The following is an 8980-nucleotide window of genomic DNA, read 5'->3' on the forward strand; positions in this document are numbered from 1 at the left end:
CACCCGCTCGCCGGGTAATTCAAATATGGGTAAAGAGGAGGAGCGCAGCCTGTGCCCCTAGCGTTTGTTTGACGTTTACGACCCCTGTGTTGTCTCCCAAGGCCGGGCTTTTTCACAATGTAGTCAGGGGCAGGCAGCTAGTGGATCAAGGAGAGATGCCCACAATTTGAGACAAAAATGAAATTGCGCTGAAACCATGCAGGAAGTCATAGTGCACCTTTAAGACACCCACTCTAAAGGAGCCTATGTGCTGAAGCAGCAGTGTAGGTTGCTCTGGAATCTTACCTTACTGACCAGAACAGGAATATAAACTGTGATCATTTTGTGTACAACAAAAGTATCTAATTAGCATAAAGCTCAGCGTAAATGTGTTGGCGAGTGTATGGTAGGTAGGAAAGCAGCAGTGAGCAGCAGGAAACACAAGGATGCAGCATGGACCAAATAAGAGAACACACCCATGCAGCTGAGATCTCAGGTTCCTACAGACTGACGCAGTGTCACTCGCCCACTGTAGGCCACCCACACACACACACACACACACACACACACACACACACACACACACACACACACACACACACACACACACACACACACACACCCACACACAGAGATACACTCTGCCTTCTTTGAATAAGTGATGAGGAGCTGTGCTGCTGAATTATTCAGTAGAGCCAGAAAAAAGTTGCTGAAACTAAACAAGGTTTTGGCCCAGAAAGGAGCCTGTGACTCTGCAGGGTGAGAGAGCAAAAAACTGCAGGAGTGAGCAGAGTGAGCCGTGTGCAACACAATTGGACATGCGTGAGGTGTGGACCGTGTCAATGACAGCTCCCAACAAAAATAATTAAATTGGTGATCCTAAAAATACTGTATGCTGACGGAAATTAAAGAGATTATTAATCATTATCATGTTTACAGATAAAGAGCATCACACTGCTAAAAGGCTCTAATAATGAAATCAAGGGATTCCATTGCAAACTATATACAAGCTAGTTGGAACTTTATCTAACATGTCTTTCAGACACTGGGAATAAATGAGAAGATTTCTTATTGTTTACACTTCCATTTCATCTAAAATGAATTGTGACTTGACACTACATATATTAGTCTTATTTACCCACATTCATTTAAAATGGTAATCTTACAAACTGGCCAAAGTTTGTGATCAAAACTTTTGAAATACAAGTTTGTTACGATAGCTCTATAGCCTGCCAAAATGTGAAGTTAGTAACGAAAAGAACAAAGAGACAATCATGCTCTTCCCTTTAAACATGCTCTTAAACCAATTTAATACACTTATCCACCAGACCTTCTTAGGTCCCTAACAGGCATTTTCCACTGGGCGCCTCCCTGCTGCGTTTTGGTTTTGTCCAGAACCACGTGCCAAGCACTCCTGTAATTAAAGTCCATGTCTTCTCTTTTCTGGCGTTGTCCTGATAAAAGGATCTGTGATGTTGTATTATTTCTTCCACCTCCATGATGAATCTCTCGTTGTCTGTGGTGTTGCAGAGGAGACGTATACGACATTGGGGGGGGTGTTCTGGTAAACAGACTGGATGACCTGGCTGTTTCAGTTCCTGTCTGGCTGTCTGGAAGGCCTGCAGCTTGCGGGAAAATAGACCTGGCGCGTATCTTTAACAGAGCGGAGAGCCGCTCTGGGACGCGCCGTTGCATGGCTGGTGGAAAACCAAGCATTGACTTGAAGGGCCGCAATTGCTCGCAGAGCCCGCGGCGCCTCCGGAACACAGCAGGGCCCACTGAAAATGCCTGTAAGAGTTCAGCAAGTACAACCAGTCTGTTTGGCTCCTACCTCATGACAGTCCTGAAGAAACCTCTGAAGTTCCCACTGGTCGTTCAGTTTTTCCAGCCACTGCTGGGCCTGCTCTCTGTTCTGGTTTCCCCTAAAAAAGTACAGGACAGGACCTTTAGTTACAAGTTAACATAACTAAAAACAAACTATACCATATGTAGAAGTGTGTATACCTATTGTTGTTCATCTTTACACTTTATTTACCAGGTGCTGAGATTTCTGATAATTTAAACTAACATTTTAAATCACTCTGAATTCCCAATATACTGTAGCTTGGTGATGAGGAGCTCTATCAGAAAGAACCTTAGGTAACGTAATAATTGTGAAACGATTTATTACCAAACCAGAATGTAACACTTTCTAATAACTATGTTGCGCTGGGCTCTATATTTCTCCCCATGAGAGAAAATAAATGTCCAATGATTAATTTATGTAAATTAAATCTAAAAACCATATGGTTCGTTACATCGCTATTGTTGGACACATGCGCACACAAAAAAAACCAACCCCCACCCAACACACATATACAGACTACCACTTCAGCCATCACACTGATTTCATGGTCAGCTGTCAGTTGTGGACTAAACAGGCCGAGCTCAGTTTTCCGTGCTTTGTTCCATTTATTCTTAGAGAGGAACCCTCTCCTTTGATTCTTCAGCTGCTATTATTCTTTGTATTGTTGTCGTACTGTGTTTGGACAGCTGCTTACTTCTTTGTGCTTTAAAGCACCACTAGGGAACTTTTTGTACCTAAAATAATGTTTCCAAAATCGTTTCAGTGGTTCATCAACTTGTAAGAGGATGAACGGCACTTCTGGGGGGGGGGGGTCTATTCACTGACACTAGACTTACGAGACATAAAGGCTTCTGGGGTCGTGGATAACTCAAACTTGCCGAGAACCTAGACACCAGTTTCATAACATTAGATTTATGCATTTGGTGCGGTTACGGTCTCGTTGAGTAGCCTGGTGCAGGGCGCGCTTGATTACGTTAGACTCCAGCGGTTGCACGGTTACATTTAGTCCAGTTCAGTAGCCTGGTGCGGAGGTGTGCGGTCTCCTCGTGACAGCCTACCTTCTTAACATGATCGAACGTAACTACCAACATTGCCTAATGTTAAATGTAGCCTACTTGTACCTTGTAGCTTATAATTCTTTCCCATTGCTATTGTGGAGATTTGACCGAGAACCATTACCGTCTCATTACATTACAATACTCATGTGGCAGCCACAGGACTAGATTACTACACACACAGTAGCAGAAGAAGACTAGCTACGTTGGGCACCTGGAAAGCTCAGTTGGTGAAGCGGCACCCATATATAGAGACACAGCGGGCCCTGGTTTGACTCCAAACTCCAGCCCTTTGCTGCATGTCATTCCCCTTTCTCTCCCCTTTCATGTCTTCAGCTGTTCTATTAAAAATAAAGGCCGAAAATTGCCTCAAAATAATCTGCTATAATCTGCTCTCGTCCACTTTAGAGGCAAAGCGCAGTTTATCAAACGAGCCTAACGTTGGCATACTTTTTCTATTCTTTTTACTTTATTGACAAATTGTCAAGTTTCCATTGACTGAAGATATACATAGTAAGTTATTGTTACATTATGTTGTTCATAAATGTTTTTAATTTGACAATGTACGTACATTGCAAACAAAGTTCAGATATTATATTGCATAAAAGTCTAGTCTAAAAATGGCATAGCAACCTGTGCTTTAAAAAAAATGAAATGTAAAAATCGAAAATCAAATTAAACAGTGACCTTAGAATCAAAAATGTAACTGAATCGATTATTTGGAAACTCGTGACACCCCTAATCTCTGTATACAAAAGGCTTTTCTCTCATATGCTTAAACTTTATATTAATTGTGCTTTAACTCATTTTGCAAGCTTATTAGTGGCAAGCATATATTATTTCTGTCATCATTTCTACATGCCACATGCTCACACAATAAGTGAATGTCCTCCGTAAGAAAGCCACAAAGCTAAGGTAAAAAAGCAAAGAAAAAATTAATTTTAAACGTGAAAATGTAACGTTTTGAGGCTATTTGATAGCTTCTTTATGAAGTAAAACTGAAACTATAATTTAAAAAAAAAACTGACATGGACAGATATTGCCTTCTGCTTCAAAGCTTTGGTCTCAAATTAGTCCAGGTTAGGTTATTAGTCTTACTCTTCATATAGCTTTTTTTATGTGTGTATGTGGTACCGGTTGGCGAGGGTGTCGATGCGTTCCTTGATGCGGTCAGAGTAGATGTTACTCTGGCTGATCAGACTCTCTCCAGCCTCGATCACAGCTTTGATCCTGTGCAGGTTCAGCTCCATGGTGGTGGTGAAGTCCTTGTGTTTCTTTATGGAGGCTTCAACTGTTTCCACCGTGGTGGGCAGCTCCACGTGAGCGAGGGCCGACTCCTAGAAGATGAAGATGGGGAAACGTAAGTTGTTTTTCTCGGTTCAGGAACTGACTGAGTAAAGTCAGGATTTGAAAAAAGAAAAGTTAAGGACGTACAATAAATAAAAAGATATTAGGAGAGCACAGAATAGATTAGAGCGATTCTTGAAATGTCGGCCTGATCCAAAAAAATCATAGGGGCAACTACCAACTTTACTTTTTAACGTCAGTCTTGGTTGGGAAATTAACCAATTAACATAGTTGATCAAAAGACAATCCATTAATCGGTTGAATAATTTTTTCAAGCCAAAAGGCCAAACATTCCCTAGTTTTAGCCTCCATGCTGCTTTTATTTTTTTATGTGATAGTGAAGTGGATATAGCCTAAATAATTTATTAGTAAATACTTATATTGCATTTACCCCTTCATGAGAAGGTAGCAGCACTATTCTTAAAATCTAAATTTGTTTACTTTTGTTCAATCAATCACTAAAGATCAGAAAATGTTCAAAACAAAACTACTCAGGATGCCCCATATTTAGAGGATTACTTCTCAACGCAGCGGGCCTGGGTTCGACTCTGACCTGAGGCCCTTTGATGCATGTCATCCCCTCTCTCTCCCTTTCATTTCTTCAGCGGTCCTATCAAAATAAAGGCCAAAAAGCCCCAAATAATTATCTTTAAAAAAAAACAAACAAACAAAACTACTCAAACAACCGGATCATTACAAATGTGTACGGCCTTTGGACAAAGAGAAAAAAATTAGGCTGAGGCCAAAAGAACAGAGAGAGGCAGACAGAGAACTTTGGCCTGGAACGTCTTTGATACTTATTGAAGAAGAAATGCTGCTTCTCTAAATCAACCCCCCGGCTAATAATGAGAGCTGGTCCCTGGTAAAGATCTGTTATTAAACCAAAAGGGACGTTCTGGCCGGCACACTGGCCTACATGTATACACAAAGACACATGCACACTAGAGTCCGGGCAAGCTCTGCCTGTGACATTTCGGATTAAAAAATGACAAAAGCATGAGTTTTCCCAACGTTTGTCAGTTGTTTGATCACACATTGCATCTTAGCATATTTTAAGGGCTTTACAGAAGTTCGATAATACGTAAGATGTGAATCTAATCCACTCTGTAACTGTTTCTTTTCTGCCCCCCACTTCACTATTTACAAAACGGATGGTTATTTTTATATCTGGCCCAATAAATATTTTCAAAACTGACATCTAAATCAAAGCGCTATTTGAGCTGTTTATTCTTTTCCTCAACTGATTTTGTGTGCAATATATTGCTCCTTCTGGTCTGCCACTATCAGAGGAACAAATGAGATGAAAAGGGGAGAATGAGCACAGCGGAGGAGATTTGTCTTAGCCTCAGTGGCACAGCTCAAAGCAACATCACCTAAAAGGGGCATGAATGAGCTATTTCATTTTGAGAGTTTTAGCCCGACAGACATTGTCATCCTTGAGTAATGTCGCTAAAATAGCTATAAGGGCTGTCCGTAAACTCCGACCAGCTGCTCTGTCTTTGTTTGTTCACCTGGTTGTTGAGGAAGGACTCGGCCTGTTTAACGTCTCGCAGGAACAGATGGAAATGTGAGCCTGGACCAGAACTTCCCTCCTGCTCTCCCACATCTCCAGCAGTTTGTTCCAACCAACATCGAGCTTCTGGAGCCACTGCTGCAGGGCGGCCTGAGGGAGAGGAGCCTCCTCGGACTCCAGCAGCTCGTTCATGGCCTGCAAGCGCTCGTAGTCCTCTTCATACCTGCACGGAAATGGACAGTGACCCAATAAAATTATGCTCTAACGCCTGGCGTGTTTAAAAGAACTTTAGGAAGAGATGTTCAAGTAGTAAAACAAGCTTCTGCAGAGGGAAAATGCGGGCCAGGAGATGTAAAATGCAATAAGTGGTGAAGCCCAGAAGGGGAAAGGACTGGGGCATGCATGTGAGGGTAAAAGCAGACGTACAATTCTTGTCTGTTTTTGTATTTGTGCGTAGCAGAGTTTTTTGCCATTGTTTTGTGCACAAGACCCAGTCATAGTTCGCTTTTTTGTCTTTTCTAATATGGCAGATGTGGGTGAGAGATTTTGTTGGGATGGGACGGGTCCTTGTTGATTAATTATATAATAATAATAATAATAATAATAATAATAATAATAATAATAATAATATTATTGTATTAATGAAAAAACTATAAAAACATTGTTAAAAATGTAAAAACAAGAATAAGCCTTAAGTGGTCTTCAGTGACCCACCGTCCGATCTCCTCCTTTAGGGCAGCATGTTTGTTGATGAGTTTCTCCGCCTCTTCTAAGTTGTTGGGCAGCTGGTCTGAGGCGGCGGCCGTTTGCGTCTGGACCAACCAGGTCAGGAACGAGTCCAGGTCCTGATAAACAGGGAGATGAACATTATTTATACTTAATCAATTCTACAGTTGGTCAACAGTACAGAAGTTTGTGCAGGCTGACAATTCTGTTTAAAGCCTTTATAGTCTTCTGTGTGGGAAAGTGCCTTTCTTCTTGCACATTGAAATTATCGGCAGATCTTGCGGGTTGTTCCCAGATTACCAGTTAACCAATCTTGCAGCAGATAGATACATGCCCCCCCCCCGCCCCAGTAAAATTTACTTCACAGCCAATTTCTCCACTTTGATTTTCTCAATGTCTGTTGTTGAAACCCAGCCTCTCAAACATTTTTGATTTGTTGGCTGATAGAATTGTGATTGATGTCTCTTACCTCTTCTGGGAAGTTGAACCTTTCTCAACCTTTGAAGAGGCAGATAAGGTTTCTATTGTCTGATCATTATCAGAGCATTATGTGTCTGCCTGGGTTGCTGATCAAGACCAGTGATAGAATTATTACTGAAGTCAAAGGTTTATTCCTCTCTTCTAAGATAGCTTTATTTTCTTTTTTTATTCTTTTTGTTTTTCTTATTATTCTTTTTTTTTTACCAGTAGCACTTTGAGATTTATTGATGAAAAGTGCATTAGAAATAACATGTATTATTATTATTGTCATTATTATTATTATATATTGTATATAATATATATGTATTATTTTATTGTATAACTAACGTGTAAATAACTAACGTTTGAATAACTAACTATGTGATTTTACATATTTTAGTTCATTTCTTTAAAACAAAAAAAACTGAAGTTACATGCCAGTATCACTGTGGTGGAGTAAGATGCCAAGTCAGTCTCTATTCAGAATGATCGCTTTCTTCTCCATGAAATGAAGCTCAGCATAGGTCCAATCATGAAGACTACTATGCTTCACATCTTTCTCTCCCAACCTAATCAGCTGAATGTGGGCGTTTACACGCTTTCCGATAAACCAATCAGATTTTTTCCACAATCTCTTTGATCTATTACGTAGTTGCATTTAAACTTAAAATCTGTTCTAGTCTTTGCTGCTGTGAGTTGTTATTTCAGGCAGAATCGATCAGAAGGCGACCCTCCTCCACGGCATTCACCTCTGGTTCTCGTCATTCCCAGCACCCACGGTTCCTCCATCAGAAGCCCCGCTTTACATCACATCCATCCATATCTTCAGGCTTCCTTCATTCCCATACGTCCATGGCCTCTATACCCCTTCCAATTTAACATTTTGATGGAGTCTAATAGCCAAAGACTTTTAACACATCAACCTGCTGTGCACCACGCTTGTTGACCTCATTTCACTCTTAAATGAAGTCTCTCCTGATTTAACTATCTCTGTACCTGTATGAAGCTCTGCAGCCTGCTAGCCACCATCAGTGAGTCCTCACAGCCCTGCAGGGTGCGTTTCAGCTCCTCCCACTCCACACTGATGCCATCAAACGGCACGAGGACCTCCATAGCCCGACCTGGGTGGGCGGTGGCCAAATGTTCCGCCTCTTCCTACATCACCAAACAGAGACGGCATTATGGTGATTGTAGCCTTTTATGCTGCAATAATACAACCTCTGTATGAAATCGTCGTAACCTTTACATTTTTTGTATCGAGCTGCTGTGACAAGTGACAATTACCCCATTGTGGGATCAATAAAGTCTATCTTATCTTATCTTAGGGATGCATTCCAAATTTCCTGTTGCACCAACAGTGTTTTGTTTGCAATAAACAATTTTTTTTTAAATAGATAAAAGGAAAAATGAGCAGGTAGTTAGCGTTTCCAGTTTGAGCCAAGTGTTTTAAATGAGATCTTTGAACCCTTTAATAATGTCTTCCTTGAACATTTGTACACTCAATGTATTTTCCCATAATTCCATACCTGTAGATGCAGAAGTTTGGGCTCCAGGACAGACAGGGCTCCCTCCATGGTGGAGAGGCGTCTCTGCAGAGCCAGGACTCCTCCCAAGTCGCTGCCCATGTACTGAGTGGCGTCAATTGCTTTTCTCTTGTCCTGGATCTGGGACTTGATCTCGGCACACTCCAGCAGGTAGTTTTGCAGGCGTAACATCGAGTCCAGCTGATCTTTTTTCTGCTCAACCAGCTCCACAATGCTGTTCCACCTGTTACGATGTGACAGACAGGACAGAGTAATGCTGAAAGTGAGTGTGGTACTATGAAGGAGGTGCGATTATGAAGAGAGTCTGAATTAATTGTGAAGTTTTACACCTATAGTATATATTTCCCTTTCATTCCAAAAGAGATTTGTTTTAGTCTTGTGTATTGCCTTTCTATTTTCAATTACAAAGGTTTTTTTGAATACATGGCCAGTAGGTTGTTCATTTTTGTCCTTCTTACACTAACAAGGTTTCAACTGCAGAACTACCAGCCTTTGGTTGTTCCTGGTCAAA

The 8980-nt window shown here is 41.2% G+C and overlaps 1 long non-coding RNA gene across 1 annotated transcript; it reads right to left on the reverse strand.

The window, feature by feature from the left end:
* Positions 1 to 1853: 1853 nt before the first annotated feature.
* On the reverse strand, positions 1854 to 5793 carry LOC116685084 (uncharacterized). Its single transcript, XR_004330898.1, has 3 exons — positions 5739 to 5793; positions 4015 to 4217; positions 1854 to 1901 (listed from the first exon to the last, which is right to left on the reverse strand). It is a non-coding gene; the product is annotated as an uncharacterized LOC116685084 (long non-coding RNA).
* Positions 5794 to 8980: the final 3187 nt, after the last annotated feature.

This window comes from Etheostoma spectabile, unplaced genomic scaffold (assembly GCF_008692095.1).
Source record: "Etheostoma spectabile isolate EspeVRDwgs_2016 unplaced genomic scaffold, UIUC_Espe_1.0 scaffold00569504, whole genome shotgun sequence".
In the NCBI taxonomy this organism is placed as follows: domain Eukaryota; kingdom Metazoa; phylum Chordata; class Actinopteri; order Perciformes; family Percidae; genus Etheostoma; species Etheostoma spectabile.